This window comes from Dreissena polymorpha, chromosome 5, assembly GCF_020536995.1.
Source record: "Dreissena polymorpha isolate Duluth1 chromosome 5, UMN_Dpol_1.0, whole genome shotgun sequence".
NCBI lineage: Eukaryota > Metazoa > Mollusca > Bivalvia > Myida > Dreissenidae > Dreissena > Dreissena polymorpha.
The window spans coordinates 9,479,976-9,502,203 of record NC_068359.1 but is presented as its reverse complement, the minus strand read 5'-3'; the positions used below and the strand labels follow the sequence as shown (position 1 = coordinate 9,502,203).

General features: G+C 36.7%; 2 long non-coding RNA genes across 2 annotated transcripts in view; one reads left to right on the top strand and one right to left on the bottom strand.

Annotated features, from left to right (window-relative positions):
- The first annotated feature begins 430 nt into the window (after positions 1-430).
- On the top strand, positions 431-17,254 carry LOC127881263 (uncharacterized). The gene is made up of 8 exons (XR_008049986.1): positions 431-494; positions 1,270-1,331; positions 3,846-3,907; positions 6,422-6,483; positions 9,001-9,062; positions 12,048-12,109; positions 14,626-14,687; positions 17,200-17,254. It is a non-coding gene; the product is annotated as an uncharacterized LOC127881263 (long non-coding RNA).
- The window catches only part of LOC127881262 (uncharacterized), a 13,529-nt gene continuing 1,841 nt past the window's right edge, over positions 10,541-22,228 (bottom strand). The window contains exons 2-3 of the long non-coding RNA XR_008049985.1: positions 11,340-11,846; positions 10,541-10,865 (exon numbers count right to left, since the gene is read on the bottom strand). This is a non-coding gene — a long non-coding RNA (uncharacterized LOC127881262). The remainder of the gene's footprint in view (positions 10,866-11,339; positions 11,847-22,228) is intronic.

Here is a 22,228-nt window from a genome sequence, read left to right as displayed (position 1 = left end):
ACATTTTATTAGACGTTCATACGAAGTTGCTTAATATACAACATGAAAAGTGACGTCGATAGTATACATGACGTCGCGTGCATGTTAGCGGATAAACGTTAACGTCATGAATTCCCGACAGTAATAAACAACGTTCCGATTGGTCTTCGCGTTATCCAATTAAAATCGCCGATACATTAGCCTGTACCTGTTGTATATTATAGTCAACGGTTATATTCAACGGGGAACCAGTTAATACTACGTGTTTATGGTTACAATATACTAAATCTTTTTGGAGTGCAATGCTATACTCTCTAAAAACATGAACATCATTTATTTGAAGACACGGTTCTCTGTAGGGTCACTTGCCATGGCTTTATTTTAGTATATTTCTGTGTGCATGTGGCAGGGAAAACATTGTTGTTTACTAGAAATTCACTCTTTTATCTGAAGATTGGAGACTACATAAGACTTTGACAGATGGCGGGAAACCCTCATGAACTGGATAGAAGCCGGTAAATAGATGGCCGTAAAACAGTGACTTTTGATTCGTGACGAGTTCTTTCTTACATATCGCGTGACCTATCTTTTTTATTGCTTAAATCAATTCGGCTTGGAATGCTCTTCGAGAAAAGGTATGGTTATGAGGGTCTCTATGCGCAAAAGTTTGACTTTATTTTTCGTTAAAGTTATTGCTTTTACATTGAATTTGTGTAGGAAATCTTTTACTATATTGTAACCTAAACTAGCTTTAGGTAAAAAATGTAATATCATCTGCAAGTGCAAAATATGACTGGGAAGGCTGATTTTTGGTCATTTCTTAGCAAAAGAGAAGAAAATTAGTGCATTAAATGCATGAATTCAGATTATTTGACCTGGAATAGTTGTTTTTCAAGTTGATCCCCCACCCTTGTATAGCCGAATAAGGGCTAAATTGCTTTCCGACTTAAATTCAAAGGCATTTTGGTTGACCGTGTAGCGTTATTGTGCTACATGCAGTCAGAATTCAACGCCAAAGACTCCGCAATCCAGTAACGCAACAATAGCTTGTGCGTAAAGCATAAACATTCAAACACAGCCCCATTTCATCTACATGGAATGGCGGACATTTTTACAGTTTTGACAGTGCAACAGATGCTTAACTGAGCCAGCTTTCATATTTAGTACAATCATGCATATAACAAGCTTTATCACCTCATATTATTCATAGAAATACACTTAAAATACATAAATGCATGTTTTTTTCTTCATTGTATATCTTTTTTCTATTGGGTATTTTGACTTTTTCAGGTAGAGGAATGTCTGCAATTAAGCCGAGGGCCACTGGATAAGGGTTGTTGATGGTAAAACAGGTAATAATACTAATTTATTATCATGTACACAGGCAAATAAGCATATTTATGATGCTTAAGGTGTGAAATACTGTCCTAATCAGTTTTGTGGTCACTCAAATTCTTGCCGTCGTGCAATTCCCATGCAGTTTGTATCGATTATTCCGCGTCCTGACACGTAAAGCTCGTGCTCTGTTGGCAGCAGAAGTTGGCACTCAACATGTTTATCCTTGTTCCTGAGCATGTATGCAGCACAGCTGAGTTGATTTGCTACTTGTTACCCTACAATTAGCTTGTGTTTGGTACTGTTTTATCACAATATGCTTACAGTCATGGTTCCGGCTTGAGAAGATGTCGCGTCCGACTTAAACATAGGATTGTTGTAGCGAGTGTCCCCTTCATCGTTTACATTAGAGGGATCTTTTTGACAAAATTTGGCACTTTCAGCAACCAGTTTTGTTTTTTATTTGGTAAATGCTTCTGTCATTCAGTGATTTAAGGGCAGTATTGACTTTATTCGCTTGTCTTTGCATACAGAGGTGACATGGATCAATGATGTTTGTTGTGTTGAGAATTCTGCGGGAAGCTGTGTCCCCAAAAGAAGTACTAGAAACCCCTTTCAGGAAGCCTGCATTGATCTGAGCTGCCTTTTTGCCCCTGTTACTACATGGAACCTCATTTCTAAGCTTAAAATGCTTGCCTACATATATGTATCTTGTTCATTTTAACCTTTCCGTCCATTCTATACCCCCAAAATGAGCATTTTTTCTTTCGCTTGGTTATGAATCCCCATTTTTTACCCAGATTGCCACCCTAAACATAGTCAAAAGTACTTATTTTGTGCCCAAAATATGAAATTTGGTATTCTCTTGAACCTCTAAATGAGAGCTGGCAATGCATATTGACCATCTGCTGCAGTTTAAAGGCACCCATGACATTATATGCTAGGATATATCATTGGCCTCTGGCAAATAAATGGGCTCCGAGCGACAAGGCGCGTTTCAAGATTTCACACTTTTATTGGTGCTAAACAACAAGTTATTGGAAGCTTATTGATTTCTTCTCTTCAAAGTATCTTTGATCTCTCATTTGTACTAATGTGTTTATTGTCTTGGATGAAATTGGATTTTCTTTGCTTTGAGATTGACATTTTTGGGGTGATTTAAAAAAAACACACACACAAAAGACATTATCAAAATTGCTTAGAGTGAAAATATCTAACAAATTCATTCTTTCACCACCCCGCATAAGCCCCACGTGCATGTCCATTTGGTTTGTTTTGGTATTTTGTTGCAGATATTGAACTTAACACATTTAAATCTTAAAGGGACATTTAAGCTTTAACAGGCCTAAAATCGCCTTCTTTGGACCGAAAACACCCGCGTGTGAAAATATGAAAAAAAATGGCCAAATGGACAGATAATCCAGCCAAACTTATTATATGTGTGCAATATGAATAGGAAGATAAGAATACGCAAGAAAAACACATTTTAATCAGAAAATATTTTTCCTTTAGGTTACAATATACTAAATCTTTTTGGAGTGCAATGCTATACTCTCTAAAAACATGAACATCATTTATTTGAAGACACGGTTCTCTGTAGGGTCACTTGCCATGACTTTATTTTAGTATATTTCTGTGTGCATGTGGCAGGGAAAACATTGTTGTTTACTAGAAATTCACTCTTTTATCTGAAGATTGGAGACTACATAAGACTTTGACAGATGGCGGGAAACCCTCATGAAATGGATAGAAGCCGGTAAATAGATGGCCGTAAAACAGTGACTTTTGATTCGTGACGAGTTCTTACTTACATATCGCGTGACCTATCTTTTTTATTGCTTAAATCAATTCGGCTTGGAATGCTCTTTGAGAAAATGTATGGTTATGAGGGTCTCTATGCGCAAAAGTTTGACTTTATTTTTCGTTAAAGTTATTGCTTTTACATTGAATTTGTGTAGGAAATCTTTTACTATATTGTAACCTAAACTAGCTTTAGGTAAAAAATGTAATATCATCTGCAAGTGCAAAATATGACTGGGAAGGCTGATTTTTGGTCATTTCTTAGCAAAAGAGAAGAAAATTAGTGCATTAAATGCATGAATTCAGATTATTTGACCTGGAATAGTTGTTTTTCAAGTTGATCCCCCACCCTTGTATAGCCGAATAAGGGCTAAATTGCTTTCCGACTTAAATTCAAAGGCATTTTGGTTGACCGTGTAGCGTTATTGTGCTACATGCAGTCAGAATTCAACGCCAAGGACTCCGCAATCCGGTAACGCAACAATAGCTTGTGCGTAAAGCATAAACATTCAAACACAGCCCCATTTCACCTACATGGAATGGCGGACATTTTTACAGTTTTGACAGTGCAACAGATGCTTAACTGAGCCAGCTTTCATATTTAGTACAATCATGCATATAACAAGCTTTATCACCTCATATTATTCATAGAAATACACTTAAAATACATAAATGCATGTTTTTTTCTTCATTGTATATCTTTTTTCTATTGGGTATTTTGACTTTTTCAGGTAGAGGAATGTCTGCAATTAAGCCGAGGGCCACTGGATAAGGGTTGTTGATGGTAAAACAGGTAATAATACTAATTTATTATCATGTACACAGGCAAATAAGCATATTTATGATGCTTAAGGTGTGAAATACTGTCCTAATCAGTTTTGTGGTCACTCAAATTCTTGCCGTCGTGCAATTCCCATGCAGTTTGTATCGATTATTCCGCGTCCTGACACGTAAAGCTCGTGCTCTGTTGGCAGCAGAAGTTGGCACTCAACATGTTTATCCTTGTTCCTGAGCATGTATGCAGCACAGCTGAGTTGATTTGCTACTTGTTACCCTACAATTAGCTTGTGTTTGGTACTGTTTTCTCACAATATGCTTACAGTCATGGTTCCGGCTTGAGAAGATGTCGCGTCCGACTTAAACATAGGATTGTTGTAGCGAGTGTCCCCTTCATCGTTTACATTAGAGGGATCTTTTTGACAAAATTTGGCACTTTCAGCAACCAGTTTTGTTTTATATTTGGTAAATGCTTCTGTCATTCATTGATTTAAGGGCAGTATTGACTTTATTCGCTTGTCTTTGCATACAGAGGTGACATGGATCAATGATGTTTGTTGTGTTGAGAATTCTGCGGGAAGCTGTGTCCCCAAAAGAAGTACTAGAAACCCCTTTCAGGAAGCCTGCATTGATCTGAGCTGCCTTTTTGCCCCTGTTACTACATGGAACCTCATTTCTAAGCTTAAAATGCTTGCCTACATATATGTATCTTGTTCATTTTAACCTTTCCGTCCATTCTATACCCCCAAAATGAGCATTTTTTCTTTCGCTTGGTTATGAATCCCCATTTTTTACCCAGATTGCCACCCTAAACATAGTCAAAAGTACTTATTTTGTGCCCAAAATATGAAATTTTGTATTCTCTTGAACCTCTTAATGAGAGCTGGCAATGCATATTGACCATCTGCTGCAGTTTAAAGGCACCCATGACATTATATGCTAGGATATATCATTGGCCTCTGGCAAATAAATGGGCTCCGAGCGACAAGGCGCGTTTCAAGATTTCACACTTTTATTGGTGCTAAACAACAAGTTATTGGAAGCTTATTGATTTCTTCTCTTCAAAGTATCTTTGATCTCTCATTTGTACTAATTTGTTTATTGTCTTGGATGAAATTGGATTTTCTTTGCTTTGAGATTGACATTTTTGGGGTGATTTAAAAAAAAAACACACAAAAAAGACATTATCAAAATTGCTTAGAGTGAAAATATCTAACAAATTCATTCTTTCACCACCCCGCATAAGCCCCACGTGCATGTCCATTTGGTTTGTTTTGGTATTTTGTTGCAGATATTGAACTTAACACATTTAAATCTTAAAGGGACATTTAAGCTTTAACAGGCCTAAAATCGCCTTCTTTGGACCGAAAACACCCGCGTGTGAAAATATGAAAAAAAATGGCCAAATGGACAGATAATCCAGCCAAACTTATTATATGTGTGCAATATGAATAGGAAGATAAGAATACGCAAGAAAAACACATTTTAATCAGAAGATATTTTTCCTTTAGGTTACAATATACTAAATCTTTTTGGAGTGCAATGCTATACTCTCTAAAAACATGAACATCATTTATTTGAAGACACGGTTCTCTGTAGGGTCACTTGCCATGACTTTATTTTAGTATATTTCTGTGTGCATGTGGCAGGGAAAACATTGTTGTTTATTAGAAATTCACTCTTTTATCTGAAGATTGGAGACTACATAAGACTTTGACAGATGGCGGGAAACCCTCATGAACTGGATAGAAGCCGGTAAATAGATGGCCGTAAAACAGTGACTTTTGATTCGTGACGAGTTCTTTCTTACATATCGCGTGACCTATCTTTTTTATTGCTTAAATCAATTCGGCTTGGAATGCTCTTCGAGAAAAGGTATGGTTATGAGGGTCTCTATGCGCAAAAGTTTGACTTTATTTTTCGTTAAAGTTATTGCTTTTACATTGAATTTGTGTAGGAAATCTTTTACTATATTGTAACCTAAACTAGCTTTAGGTAAAAAATATAATATTATCTGCAAGTGCAAAATATGACTGGGAAGGCTGATTTTTGGTCATTTCTTAGCAAAAGAGAAGAAAATTAGTGCATTAAATGCATGAATTCAGATTATTTGACCTGGAATAGTTGTTTTTCAAGTTGATCCCCCACCCTTGTATAGCCGAATAAGGGCTAAATTGCTTTCCGACTTAAATTCAAAGGCATTTTGGTTGACCGTGTAGCGTTATTGTGCTACATGCAGTCAGAATTAAACGCCAAAGACTCCGCAATCCAGTAACGCAACAATAGCTTGTGCGTAAAGCATAAACATTCAAACACAGCCCCATTTCATCTACATGGAATGGCGGACATTTTTACAGTTTTGACAGTGCAACAGATGCTTAACTGAGCCAGCTTTCATATTTAGTACAATCATGCATATAACAAGCTTTATCACCTCATATTATTCATAGAAATACACTTAAAATACATAAATGCATGTTTTTTTCTTCATTGTATATCTTTTTTCTATTGGGTATTTTGACTTTTTCAGGTAGAGGAATGTCTGCAATTAAGCCGAGGGCCACTGGATAAGGGTTGTTGATGGTAAAACAGGTAATAATACTAATTTATTATCATTTACACAGGCAAATAAGCATATTTATGATGCTTAAGGTGTGAAATACTGTCCTAATCAGTTTTGTGGTCACTCAAATTCTTGCCGTCGTGCAATTCCCATGCAGTTTGTATCGATTATTCCGCGTCCTGACACGTAAAGCTCGTGCTCTGTTGGCAGCAGAAGTTGGCACTCAACATGTTTATCCTTGTTCCTGAGCATGTATGCAGCACAGCTGAGTTGATTTGCTACTTGTTACCCTACAATTAGCTTGTGTTTGGTACTGTTTTCTCACAATATGCTTACAGTCATGGTTCCGGCTTGAGAAGATGTCGCGTCCGACTTAAACATAGGATTGTTGTAGCGAGTGTCCCCTTCATCGTTTACATTAGAGGGATCTTTTTGACAAAATTTGGCACTTTCAGCAACCAGTTTTGTTTTTTATTTGGTAAATGCTTCTGTCATTCAGTGATTTAAGGGCAGTATTGACTTTATTCGCTTGTCTTTGCATACAGAGGTGACATGGATCAATGATGTTTGTTGTGTTGAGAATTCTGCGGGAAGCTGTGTTCCCAAAAGAAGTACTAGAAACCCCTTTCAGGAAGCCTGCATTGATCTGAGCTGCCTTTTTGCCCCTGTTACTACATGGAACCTCATTTCTAAGCTTAAAATGCTTGCCTACATATATGTATCTTGTTCATTTTAACCTTTCCGTCCATTCTATACCCCCAAAATGAGCATTTTTTCTTTCGCTTGGTTATGAATCCCCATTTTTTACCCAGATTGCCACCCTAAACATAGTCAAAAGTACTTATTTTGTGCCCAAAATATGAAATTTCGTATTCTCTTGAACCTCTAAATGAGAGCTGGCAATGCATATTGACCATCTGCTGCAGTTTAAAGGCACCCATGACATTATATGCTAGGATATATCATTGGCCTCTGGCAAATAAATGGGCTCCGAGCGACAAGGCGCGTTTCAAGATTTCACACTTTTATTGGTGCTAAACAACAAGTTATTGGAAGCTTATTGATTTATTCTCTTCAAAGTATCTTTGATCTCTCATTTGTACTAATTTGTTTATTGTCTTGGATGAAATTGGATTTTCTTTGCTTTGAGATTGACATTTTTGGGGTGATTTAAAAAAAAAAAAAACACAAAAAAGACATTATCAAAATTGCTTAGAGTGAAAATATCTAACAAATTCATTCTTTCACCACCCCGCATAAGCCCCACGTGCATGTTTATTTGGTTTGTTTTGGTATTTTGTTGCAGATATTGAACTTAACACATTTAAATCTTAAAGGGACATTTAAGCTTTAACAGGCCTAAAATCGCCTTCTTTGGACCGAAAACACCCGCGTGTGAAAATATGAAAAAAAAATGGCCAAATGGACAGATAATCCAGCCAAACTTATTATATGTATGCAATATGAATAGGAAGATAAGAATACGCAAGAAAAACACATTTTAATCAGAAGATATTTTTCCTTTAGGTTACAATATACTAAATCTTTTTGGAGTGCAATGCTATACTCTCTAAAAACATGAACATCATTTATTTGAAGACACGGTTCTCTGTAGGGTCACTTGCCATGACTTTATTTTAGTATATTTCTGTGTGCATGTGGCAGGGAAAACATTGTTGTTTACTAGAAATTCACTCTTTTATCTGAAGATTGGAGACTACATAAGACTTTGACAGATGGCGGGAAACCCTCATGAACTGGATAGAAGCCGGTAAATAGATGGCCGTAAAACAGTGACTTTTGATTCGTGACGAGTTCTTTCTTACATATCGCGTGACCTATCTTTTTTATTGCTTAAATCAATTCGGCTTGGAATGCTCTTCGAGAAAAGGTATGGTTATGAGGGTCTCTATGCGCAAAAGTTTGACTTTATTTTTCGTTAAAGTTATTGCTTTTACATTGAATTTGTGTAGGAAATCTTTTACTATATTGTAACCTAAACTAGCTTTAGGTAAAAAATGTAATATCATCTGCAAGTGCAAAATATGACTGGGAAAGCTGATTTTTAGTCATTTCTTAGCAAAAGAGAAGAAAATTAGTGCATTAAATGCATGAATTCAGATTATTTGACCTGGAATAGTTGTTTTTCAAGTTGATCCCCCACCCTTGTATAGCCGAATAAGGGCTAAATTGCTTTCCGACTTAAATTCAAAGGCATTTTGGTTGACCGTGTAGCGTTATTGTGCTACATGCAGTCAGAATTCAACGCCAAGGACTCCGCAATCCAGTAACGCAACAATTGCTTGTGCGTAAAGCATAAACATTCAAACACAGCCCCATTTCACCTACATGGAATGGCGAACATTTTTACAGTTTTGACAGTGCAACAGATGCTTAACTGAGCCAGCTTTCATATTTAGTACAATCATGCATATAACAAGCTTTATCACCTCATATTATTCATAGAAATACACTTAAAATACATAAATGCATGTTTTTTTCTTCATTGTATATCTTTTTTCTATTGGGTATTTTGACTTTTTCAGGTAGAGGAATGTCTGCAATTAAGCCGAGGGCCACTGGATAAGGGTTGTTGATGGTAAAACAGGTAATAATACTAATTTATTATCATGTACACAGGCAAATAAGCATATTTATGATGCTTAAGGTGTGAAATACTGTCCTAATCAGTTTTGTGGTCACTCAAATTCTTGCCGTCGTGCAATTCCCATGCAGTTTGTATCGATTATTCCGCGTCCTGACACGTAAAGCTCGTGCTCTGTTGGCAGCAGAAGTTGGCACTCAACATGTTTATCCTTGTTCCTGAGCATGTATGCAGCACAGCTGAGTTGATTTGCAACTTGTTACCCTACAATTAGCTTGTGTTTGGTACTGTTTTCTCACAATATTCTTACAGTCAAGGTTCCGGCTTGAGAAGATGTCGCGTCCGACTTAAACATAGGATTGTTGTAGCGAGTGTCCCCTTCATCGTTTACATTAGAGGGATCTTTTTGACAAAATTTGGCACTTTCAGCAACCAGTTTTGTTTTTTATTTGGTAAATGCTTCTGTCATTCAGTGATTTAAGGGCAGTATTGACTTTATTCGCTTGTCTTTGCATACAGAGGTGACATGGATCAATGATGTTTGTTGTGTTGAGAATTCTGCGGGAAGCTGTGTCCCCAAAAGAAGTACTAGAAACCCCTTTCAGGAAGCCTGCATTGATCTGAGCTGCCTTTTTGCCCCTGTTACTACATGGAACCTCATTTCTAAGCTTAAAATGCTTGCCTACATATATGTATCTTGTTCATTTTAACCTTTCCGTCCATTCTATACCCCCAAAATGAGCTTTTTTTCTTTCGCTTGGTTATGAATCCCCATTTTTTACCCAGATTGCCACCCTAAACATAGTCAAAAGTACTTATTTTGTGCCCAAAATATGAAATTTTGTATTCTCTTGAACCTCTAAATGAGAGCTGGCAATGCATATTGACCATCTGCTGCAGTTTAAAGGCACCCATGACATTATATGCTAGGATATATCATTGGCCTCTGGCAAATAAATGGGCTCCGAGCGACAAGGCGCGTTTCAAGATTTCACACTTTTATTGGTGCTAAACAACAAGTTATTGGAAGCTTATTGATTTCTTCTCTTCAAAGTATCTTTGATCTCTCATTTGTACTAATTTGTTTATTGTCTTGGATGAAATTGGATTTTCTTTGCTTTGAGATTGACATTTTTGGGGTGATTTAAAAAAAAACACACAAAAAAGACATTTTCAAAATTGCTTAGAGTGAAAATATCTAACAAATTCATTCTTTCACCACCCCGCATAAGCCCCACGTGCATGTCCATTTGGTTTGTTTTGGTATTTTGTTGCAGATATTGAACTTAACACATTTAAATCTTAAATGGACATTTAAGCTTTAACAGGCCTAAAATCGCCTTCTTTGGACCGAAAACACCCGCGTGTGAAAATATGAAAAAAATGGCCAAATGGACAGATAATCCAGCAAACTTATTATATGTGTGCAATATGAAAAGGAAGATAAGAATACGCAAGAAAAACACATTTTAATCAGAAGATATTTTTCCTTTAGGTTACAATATACTAAATCTTTTTGGAGTGCAATGCTATACTCTCTAAAAACATGAACATCATTTATTTGAAGACACGGTTCTCTGTAGGGTCACTTGCCATGACTTTATTTTAGTATATTTCTGTGTGCATGTGGCAGGGAAAACATTGTTGTTTACTAGAAATTCACTCTTTTATCTGAAGATTGGAGACTACATAAGACTTTGACAGATGGCGGGAAACCCTCATGAACTGGATAGAAGCCGGTAAATAGATGGCCGTAAAACAGTGACTTTTGATTCGTGACGAGTTCTTTCTTACATATCGCGTGACCTATCTTTTTATTGCTTAAATCAATTCGGCTTGGAATGCTCTTCGAGAAAAGGTATGGTTATGAGGGTCTCTATGCGCAAAAGTTTGACTTTATTTTTCGTTAAAGTTATTGCTTTTACATTGAATTTGTGTAGGAAATCTTTTACTATATTGTAACCTTTAGGTTACAATATACTAAATCTTTTTGGAGTGCAATGCAATACTCTCTAAAAACATGAACATCATTTATTTGAAGACACGGTTCTCTGTAGGGTCACTTGCCATGACTTTATTTTAGTATATTTCTGTGTGCATGTGGCAGGGAAAACATTGTTGTTTACTAGAAATTCACTCTTTTATCTGAAGATTGGAGACTACATAAGACTTTGACAGATGGCGGGAAACCCTCATGAACTGGATAGAAGCCGGTAAATAGATGGCCGTAAAACAGTGACTTTTGATTCGTGGCGAGTTCTTTCTTACATATCGCGTGACCTATCTTTTTTATTGCTTAAATCAATTCGGCTTGGAATGCTCTTCGAGAAAAGGTATGGTTATGAGGGTCTCTATGCGCAAAAGTTTGACTTTATTTTTCGTTAAAGTTATTGCTTTTACATTGAATTTGTGTAGGAAATCTTTTACTATATTGTAACCTAAACTAGCTTTAGGTAAAAAATGTAATATCATCTGCAAGTGCAAAATATGACTGGGAAAGCTGATTTTTGGTCATTTCTTAGCAAAAGAGAAGAAAATTAGTGCATTAAATGCATGAATTCAGATTATTTGACCTGGAATAGTTGTTTTTCAAGTTGATCCCCCACCCTTGTATAGCCGAATAAGGGCTAAATTGCTTTCCGACTTAAATTCAAAGGCATTTTGGTTGACCGTGTAGCGTTATTGTGCTACATGCAGTCAGAATTCAACGCCAAGGACTCCGCAATCCAGTAACGCAACAATAGCTTGTGCGTAAAGCATAAACATTCAAACACAGCCCCATTTCACCTACATGGAATGGCGGACATTTTTACAGTTTTGACAGTGCAACATATGCTTAACTGAGCCAGCTTTCATATTTAGTACAATCATGCATATAACAAGCTTTATCACCTCATATTATTCATAGAAATACACTTAAAATACATAAATGCATGTTTTTTTCTTCATTGTATATCTTTTTTCTATTGGGTATTTTGACTTTTTCAGGTAGAGGAATGTCTGCAATTAAGCCGAGGGCCACTGGATAAGGGTTGTTGATGGTAAAACAGGTAATAATACTAATTTAGTATCATGTACACAGGCAAATAAGCATATTTATGATGCTTAAGGTGTGAAATACTGTCCTAATCAGTTTTGTGGTCACTCAAATTCTTGCCGTCGTGCAATTCCCATGCAGTTTGTATCGATTATTCCGCGTCCTGACACGTAAAGCTCGTGCTCTGTTGGCAGCAGAAGTTGGCACTCAACATGTTTATCCTTGTTCCTGAGCATGTATGCAGCACAGCTGAGTTGATTTGCAACTTGTTACCCTACAATTAGCTTGTGTTTGGTACTGTTTTCTCACAATATGCTTACAGTCATGGTTCCGGCTTGAGAAGATGTCGCGTCCGACTTAAACATAGGATTGTTGTAGCGAGTGTCCCCTTCATCGTTTACATTAGAGGGATCTTTTTGACAAAATTTGGCACTTTCAGCAACCAGTTTTGTTTTTTATTTGGTAAATGCTTCTGTCATTCAGTGATTTAAGGGCAGTATTGACTTTATTCGCGTGTCTTTGCATACAGAGGTGACATGGATCAATGATGTTTGTTGTGTTGAGAATTCTGCGGGAAGCTGTGTCCCCAAAAGAAGTACTAGAAACCCCTTTCAGGAAGCCTGCATTGATCTGAGCTGCCTTTTTGCCCCTGTTACTACATGGAACCTCATTTCTAAGCTTAAAATGCTTGCCTACATATATGTATCTTGTTCATTTTAACCTGTCCGTCCATTCTATACCCCCAAAATGAGCATTTTTTCTTTCGCTTGGTTATGAATTCCCATTTTTTACCCAGATTGCCACCCTAAACATAGTCAAAAGTACTTATTTTGTGCCCAAAATATGAAATTTTGTATTCTCATGAACCTCTAAATGAGAGCTGGCAATGCATATTGACCATCTGCTGCAGTTTAAAGGCATCCATGACATTATATGCTAGGATATATCATTGGCCTCTGGCAAATAAATGGGCTTCCGAGCGACAAGGCGCGTTTCAAGATTTCACACTTTTATTGGTGCTAAACAACAAGTTATTGGAAGCTTATTGATTTCTTCTCTTCAAAGTATCTTTGATCTCTCATTTGTACTAATTTGTTTATTGTCTTGGATGAAATTGGATTTTCTTTGCTTTGAGATTGACATTTTTGGGGTGATTTAAAAAAAAACACACAAAAAAGACATTATCAAAATTGCTTAGAGTGAAAATATCTAACAAATTCATTCTTTCACCACCCCGCATAAGCCCCACGTGCATGTCCATTTGGTTTGTTTTGGTATTTTGTTGCAGATATTGAACTTAAACACATTTAAATCTTAAAGGGACATTTAAGCTTTAACAGGCCTAAAATCGCCTTCTTTGGACCGAAAACACCCGCGTGTGAAAATATGAAAAAAAATGGCCAAATGGACAGATAATCCAGCCAAACTTATTAAATGTGTGCAATATGAATAGGAAGATAAGAATACGCAAGAAAAACACATTTTAATCAGAAGATATTTTTCCTTTAAGTTACAATATACTAAATCTTTTTGGAGTGCAATGCTATACTCTCTAAAAACATGAACATCATTTATTTGAAGACACGGTTCTCTGTAGGGTCACTTGCCATGACTTTATTTTAGTATATTTCTGTGTGCATGTGGCAGGGAAAACATTGTTGTTTACTAGAAATTCACTCTTTAATCTGAAGATTGGAGACTACATAAGACTTTGACAGATGGCGGGAAACCCTCATGAACTGGATAGAAGCCGGTAAATAGATGGCCGTAAAACAGTGACTTTTGATTCGTGACGAGTTCTTTCTTACATATCGCGTGACCTATCTTTTGTATTGCTTAAATCAATTCGGCTTGGAATGCTCTTCGAGAAAAGGTATGGTTTATAAGGGTCTCTATGCGCAAAAGTTTGACTTTATTTTTCGTTAAAGTTATTGCTTTTACATTGAATTTGTGTAGGAAATCTTTTACTATATTGTAACCTAAACTAGCTTTAGGTAAAAAATGTAATATCATCTGCAAGTGCAAAATATGACTGGGAAAGCTGATTTTTGGTCATTTCTTAGCAAAAGAGAAGAAAATTAGTGCATTAAATGCATGAATTCAGATTATTTGACCTGGAATAGTTGTTTTTCAAGTTGATCCCCCACCCTTGTATAGCCGAATAAGGGCTAAATTGCTTTCCGACTTAAATTCAAAGGCATTATGGTTGACCGTGTAGCGTTATTGTGCTACATGCAGTCAGAATTCAACGCCAAGGACTCCGCAATCCAGTAACGCAACAATAGCTTGTGCGTAAAGCATAAACATTCAAACACAGCCCCATTTCACCTACATGGAATGGCGGACATTTTTACAGTTTTGACAGTGCAACAGATGCTTAACTGAGCCAGCTTTCTTATTTAGTACAATCATGCATATAACAAGCTTTATCACCTCATATTATTCATAGAAATACACTTAAAATACATAAATGCATGTTTTTTTCTTCATTGTATATCTTTTTTCTATTGGGTATTTTGACTTTTTCAGGTAGAGGAATGTCTGCAATTAAGCCGAGGGCCACTGGATAAGGGTTGTTGATGGTAAAACAGGTAATAATACTAATTTATTATCATGTACACAGGCAAATAAGCATATTATGATGCTTAAGGTGTGAAATACTGTCCTAATCAGTTTGTGGTCACTCAAATTCTTGCCGTCGTGCAATTCCCATGCAGTTTTGTATCGATTATTCCGCGTCATGGACACGTAAGCTCGTGCTCTGTTGGCAGCAGAAGTTGGCACTCAACATGTTTATCCTTGTTCCTGAGCATGTATGCAGCACAGCTGAGTTGATTTGCTACTTGTTACCCTACAATTAGCTTGTGTTTGGTACTGTTTCTCACAATATGCTTACAGTCATGGTTCCGGCTTGAGAAGATGTCGCGTCCGACTTAAACATAGGATTGTTGTAGCGAGTGTCCCCTTCATCGTTTACATTAGAGGGATCTTTTTGACAAAATTTGGCACTTTCAGCAACCAGTTTTGTTTTTTATTTGGTAAATGCTTCTGTCATTCAGTGATTTAAGGGCAGTATTGACTTTATTCGCTTGTCTTTGCATACAGAGGTGACATGGATCAATGATGTTTGTTGTGTTGAGAATTCTGCGGGAAGCTGTGTCCCCAAAAGAAGTACTAGAAACCCCTTTCAGGAAGCCTGCATTGATCTGAGCTGCCTTTTTGCCCCTGTTACTACATGGAACCTCATTTCTAAGCTTAAAATGCTTGCCTACATATATGTATCTTGTTCATTTTAACCTTTCCGTCCATTCTATACCCCCAAAATGAGCATTTTTTCTTTCGCTTGGTTATGAATCCCCATTTTTTTACCCAGATTGCCACCCTAAACATAGTCAAAAGTACTTATTTTGTGCCCAAAATATGAAATTTTGTATTCTCTTGAACCTCTAAATGAGAGCTGGCAATGCATATTGACCATCTGCTGCAGTTTAAAGGCACCCATGACATTATATGCTAGGATATATCATTGGCCTCTGGCAAATAAATGGGCTCCGAGCTACAAGGCGCGTTTCAAGATTTCACACTTTTATTGGTGCTAAACAACAAGTTATTGGAAGCTTATTGATTTCTTCTCTTCAAAGTATCTTTGATCTCTCATTTGTACTAATTTGTTTATTGTCTGGATGAAATTGGATTTTCTTTGCTTTGAGATTGACATTTTTGGGGTGATTTAAAAAAAAACACACACAAAAGACATTATCAAAAATGCTTAGAGTGAAAATATCTAACAAATTCATTCTTTCACCACCCCCGCATAAGCCCCACGTGCATGTCCATTTGGTTTTGTGTTGGTATTTTGTTGCAGATATTGAACTTAACACATTAAAATCTTAAAGGGACATTTAAGCTTTAACAAGCCTAAAATGGCCTTCTTTGGACCGAAAACACCTGCGTGTGAAAATATGAAAAAAATGGCCAAACGGACAGATAATCCAGCCAAACTTATTACATGTGTGCAATATGAATAGGAAGATAAGAATATGCAGAAAAAAACACATTTTAATCAGAAGATATTTTTCCTTTAGGTTACAATATACTAAATCTTTTTGGAGTGCAATGCTATACTCTCTAAAAACATGAACATCATTTATTTGAAGACACGGTTCTCTGTAGGGTCACTTGCCATGACTTTATTTTAGTATATTTCTGTGTGCATGTGGCAGGGAAAACATTGTTGTTTACTAGAAATTCACTCTTTTATCTGAAGATGGGAGACTACATAAGACTTTGACAGATGGCGGGAAACCCTCATGAACTGGATAGAAGCCGGTGGTAAATAGATGGCCGTTAAAACAGTGACTTTTGATTCGTGGCGAGTTCTTTCTTACATGTCGCGTGACCTATCTTTTTTATTGCTTAAATCAATTCGGCTTGGAATGCTCTTCGAGAAAAGGTATGGTATGAGGGTCTCTATGCGCAAAAGTTTGACTTTATTTTTCGTTAAAGTTATTGCATTTACATTGAATTTGTGTAGGAAATCTTTTACTATATTGTAACCTAAACTAGCTTTAGGTAAAAAATGTAATATCATCTGCAAGTGCAAAATATGACTGGGAAAGCTGATTTTTGGTCATTTCTTAGCAAAAGAGAAGAAAATTAGTGCATTAAATGCATGAATTCAGATTATTTGACCTGGAATAGTTGTTTTTCAAGTTGACCCCCCACCCTTGTATAGCCAAATAAGGGCTTAATTGCTTTCCGACTTAAATTCAAAGGCATTTTGGTTGACCGTGTAGCGTTATTGTGCTACATGCAGTCAGAATTCAACGCCAAGGACTCCGCAATCCAGTAACGCAACAATAGCTTGTGCGTAAAGCATGAAATTCAAACAGAGCCCCATTTTACCTACATGGAATGGTGGACATTTTTACAGTTTTGACAGTGCAACAGATGCTTAACTGAGCCAGCTTTCATATTAGTACAATCATGCATATAACAAGCTTTATCACCTCATATTATTCATAGAAATACACTTAAAATACATAAATGCATGTTTTTTTTTCTTTTTATATCTATTTCTATTGGGTATTTTTACTTTTTCAGGTAGAAGAATGTCTGCGACTAAGCCGAGGGCCACTTGATAAGGGTTGTTGATGGTTTATAAAAACAGGTAATAATACTAATTTATTATCATGTACACAGGCCAAATAAGCATTTATGATGCTTAAGGTGTGAAATACTGTCCTAATCAGTTTGTGGTCACTCAAACTCTTGCCGTCGTGCAATTCCCATGCAGTTTGTATCGATTATTCCTCGTCCTGACACGTAAAGCTCCTGCTCTGTTGGCAGCAGAAGTTGGCACTCAACATGTTTATCTTGTTCCTGAGCATGTATGCAGCACAGCTGAGTTGATTTGCTACTTGTTACCCTACAATAGCTTGTGTTGGTACTGTTTTCTCACAATATGCTTAAAGTCATGGTTCCGGCTTGAGAAGATGTCGCGTCCGACTTAACATAGGATTGTGTTGTAGCGAGTGTCCCTTCATCGTTTACATTAGAGGGATCTTTTTGACAAAATTTGGCACTTTCAGCAACCAGTTTTGTTTTTTATTTGGTAAATGCTTCTCTCATTCAGTGATTTAAGGGCAGTATTGACTTTATTCGCTTGTCTTTGCATACAGAGGTGACATGGATCAATGATGTTTGATGTGTTGAGAATTCTGCGGGAAGCTGTGTCCCAAAAGAAGTACTAGAAACCCCTTTCAGGAAGCCTGCATGATCTGAGCTGCCTTTCTGCCCTGTTACTACATGGAACCTCATTTCTAAGCTTAAAATGCTTGCCTACATATATGTATCTTGTTCATTTTAACCTTTCCGTCCATTCTATACCCCCAAAATGAGCATTTTTTCTTCGCTTGGTGCTGAATCGAATCCATTTTTTACCCAGATTGCCACCATAAAAATAGTCAAAAGTACTTATTTTGTGCCCAAAATATGAAATTTTGTATTCTCTTGAACCTCTAAATGAGAGCTGGCAATGCATATTGACCATCTGCTGCAGTTTAAAGGCACCCATGACATTATATGCTAGGATATATCATTGGCCTCTGGCAAAAATGGGCTCCGAGCGACAAGGCGCGTTTCAAGATTTCACACTTTTATTGGTGCTAAACAACAAGTTATTGGAAGTATTGATTCTTCTCTTCAAAGTATCTTTGATCTCTCATTTGTACTAATTTGTTTATTGTCTTGGATGAAATTGGATTTTCTTTGCTTTGAAATTGACATTTTTGGGGTGATTTAAAAAAAAACACACAAAAAAGACATTATCAAAATGCTTAGAGAGAAAATATCTAACAAATTCATTCTTTCACCACCCTGCATAAGCCCCACGTGCATGTCCATTTGGTTTGTTTTGGAATTTTGTTGCAGATATTGAACTTAGCACATTTAAACCTTAAAGGGACATTTAAGCTTTAACAAGCCTAAAATGGCCTTCTTTGGACCGAAAACACTGCGTGTGAAAATATGAAAAAAAATGGCCAAACGGACAGATAATCCAGCCAAACTTATTACATGTGTGCAATATGAATAGGAAGATAAGAATATGCAAGAAAAACACATTTTAATCAGAAGATATTTTTCCTTTAGGTTACAATATACTAAATCTTTTGGAGTGCAATGCTATACTCTCTAAAAACATGAACATCATTATTTGAAGACACGGTTCTCTGTAGGGTCACTTGCCATGACTTTATTTAGTATATTTCTGTGTGCATGTGGCAGGGAAAAACATTGTTGTTTACTAGAAATTCACTCTTTTATCTGAAGATTGGAGACTACATAAGACTTTGACAGATGGCGGGAAACCCTCATGAAATGGAGAGAGCCGGTAAGCGGTAAATAGATGGCCGTAAAACAGTGACTTTGATTCGTGGCGAGTTCTTTCTTACATGTCGCGTGACCTATCTTTTTATTGCTTAAATCAATTCGGCTTGGAATGCTCTTCGAGAAAAGGTATGGTTATGAGGGTCTCTATGCGCAAAAGTTTGACTTTATTTTTCGTTAAAGTTATTGCATTTACATTGATTTGTGTAGGAAATCTTTACTATATGTAACCTAATTTAGGTTACAATATACTAAATCTTTTGGAGTGCAATGCTATACTCCTAAAAACATGAACATCATTTATTGAAGACACGGTTCTCTGTAGGGTCACTTGCATGACTTTATTTTAGTATAGTTTCTGTGTGCATGTGGCAGGGAAAACATGTTGTTTACTAGAAATTCACTCGTTTATCTGAAGATTGGAGATACATAAGACTTTGACAGATGGCGGGCGGGAAACCCTCATGAACTGGATAGAAGCCGTAAATAGATGGGCGAAACAGTGACTTTTGATTCGTGGCGAGTTCTTTCTTACAGTCGCGTGACATATCTTTTTTATGCTTAAATCAATTCGGTGGAATGCTCTTCGAGAAAAGGTATGGTTATGAGGGTCTCTATGCGCAAAAGTTTGACTTTATTTTTCGTTAAAGTTATTGCATTTACATTGAATTTGTGTAGGAAATCTTTTACTATATTGTAACCTAAACTAGCTTAGGTAAAAATGTAATATCATCTGCAAGTGCAAAATATGACTGGAAAGCTGATTTTGGTCATTCTTAGCAAAAGAGAAGAAAATTAGTGCATTAAATGCATGAATTCAGATTATTTGACCTGGAATAGTTGTTTTTCAAGTTGACCCCCCACCCTTGTATAGCCAAATAAGGGCTTAATGCTTTCCGACTTAAATTCAAAGGCATTTTGGTTGCCCGTGTAGCGTTATTGTGCTACATGCAGTCAGAATTCAACGCCAAGGACTCCGCAATCAGTAACGCAACAATAGCTTGTGCGTATAAAGCATGAACTTCAAACAGAGCCCCATTTTACTACATGGAATGGTGGACATTTTACAAGTTGACAGTGCTGCAACAGATGCTTAACTGAGCCAGCTTTCAATTAGTACAATCATGCATATAACAAAGCTTTATCACCTCATATTATTCATAGAAATACACTTAATACATAAATGCATGTTTTTTCTTCATTTTATATCTATTTTATGGGTATTTTACTTTTTTTCTAGGTAGAAAGAAATGTCTGCGACTAAGCCGAGGGCCACTTGATAAGGGTTTTTGATGGTAAAACAGGTAATAATACTAATTTATTATCATGTACACAGGCAAATAAGCATATTATGATGCTTAAGGTGTGAAATACTGTCCTAATCAGTTTTGTGGTCACTCAAACTCTTGCCGTCGTGCAATTCCATGCAGTTTGTATCGATTATTCCTCGTCCTGACACGTAAAGCTCCTGCTCTGTTGGCAGCAGAAGTTGGCACTCAACATGTTTATCTTGTTCTGAGCATGTATGCAGCACAGCTGAGTTGATTTGCTACTTGTTACCCTACAATTAGCTTGTGTTTGGTACTGTTTTCTCACAATATGCTTAAAGTCATGGTTCCGGCTTGAGAAGATGTCGCGTCCGACTTAAACATAGGATTGTTTGTAGCGAGTGTCCCTTCATCGTTTACATTAGAGGGATCTTTTGACAAAATTTGGCACTTTCAGCAACCAGTTTTGTTTTTTATTTGGTAAATGCTTCTCTCATTCAGTGATTTAAGGGCAGTATTGACTTTATTCGCTTGTCTTTGCATACAGAGGTGACATGATCAATGATGTTTGATGTGTTGAGAATTCTGCGGGAAAGCTGTGTCCCCAAAAGAAGTACTAGAAACCCCTTTCAGGAAGCCTGCATTGATCTGAGCTGCCTTTCTGCCCCTGTTACTACATGGAACCTCATTTCTAAGCTTAAAATGCTTGCCTACATATATGTATCTTGTTCATTTTAACCTTTCCGTCCATTCTATACCCCCAAAATGAGCATTTTTTCTTTCGCTTGGTGCTGAATCCGCATTTTTTACCCAGATTGCCACCATAAAAATAGTCAAAAGTACTTATTTTGTGCCCAAAATATGAAATTTTGTATCTCTTGAACCTCTAAATGAGAGCTGGCAATGCATATTGACCAGCTGCAGTTTTAAAGGCACCCATGACATTATATGCTAGGATATATCATTGGCCTCTGGCAAATAAATGGGCTCCGACGAGCGACAAGGCGCGTTTCAAGATTTCACACTTTTATTGGTGTGCTAAACAACAAGTTATTGGAAGCTTATTGATTTCTTCTCTTCAAAGTATCTTGATCTCTCATTTGTACTAATTTGTTTATTGTCTTGGATGAAATTGGATTTCTTTGCTTGAAATTGACATTTTGGGGGTGTGATTTAAAAAAAACACACACAAAAAAGACATATCAAAATTGCTTAGAGAGAAAATATCTAACAAATTCATTCTTTCACCACCTGCATAAGCCCCACGTGCATGTCCATTGGTTTGTTTTTGGAATTTTGTTGCAGATATGAACTTAGCACACATTTAAACCTTAAAGGGACATTTAAGCTTTAACAAGCCTAAAATGGCCTTCTTTGGACCGAAAACACCTGCGTGTGAAAATATGAAAAAAAATGGCCAAACGGACAGATAATCCAGCCAAACTTATTACATGTGTGCAATATGAATAGGAAGATAAGAATATGCAAGAAAAAACACATTTAATCAGAAGATATTTTTCCTTTAGGTTACAATATACTAAATCTTTTTGGAGTGCAATGCTATACTCTCTAAAAAATGAACATCATTTATTTGAAGACACGGTTCTCTGTAGGGTCAATTGCCATGACTTTATTTTAGTATATTTCTGTGTGCATGTGGCAGGGAAAACATTGTTGTTACTAGAAATTCACTCTTTTATCTGAAGATTGGAGACTACATAAGACTTGAACAGATGGCGGGAAACCCTCATGAACTGGATAGAAGCCGGTAAATAGATGGCCGTAAAACAGGGACTTTTGATTCGTGGCGAGTTCTTTCTTACATGTCGCGTGACCTATCTTTTTTATTTGCTAAATCAATCGGCTTGGAATGCTCTTCGAGAAAAGGTATGGTTATGAGGGTCTCTATGCGCAAAAGTTTGACTTTATTTTTCGTGAAAGTTATTGCATTTACTGAATTTGTTGTAGGAATCTTT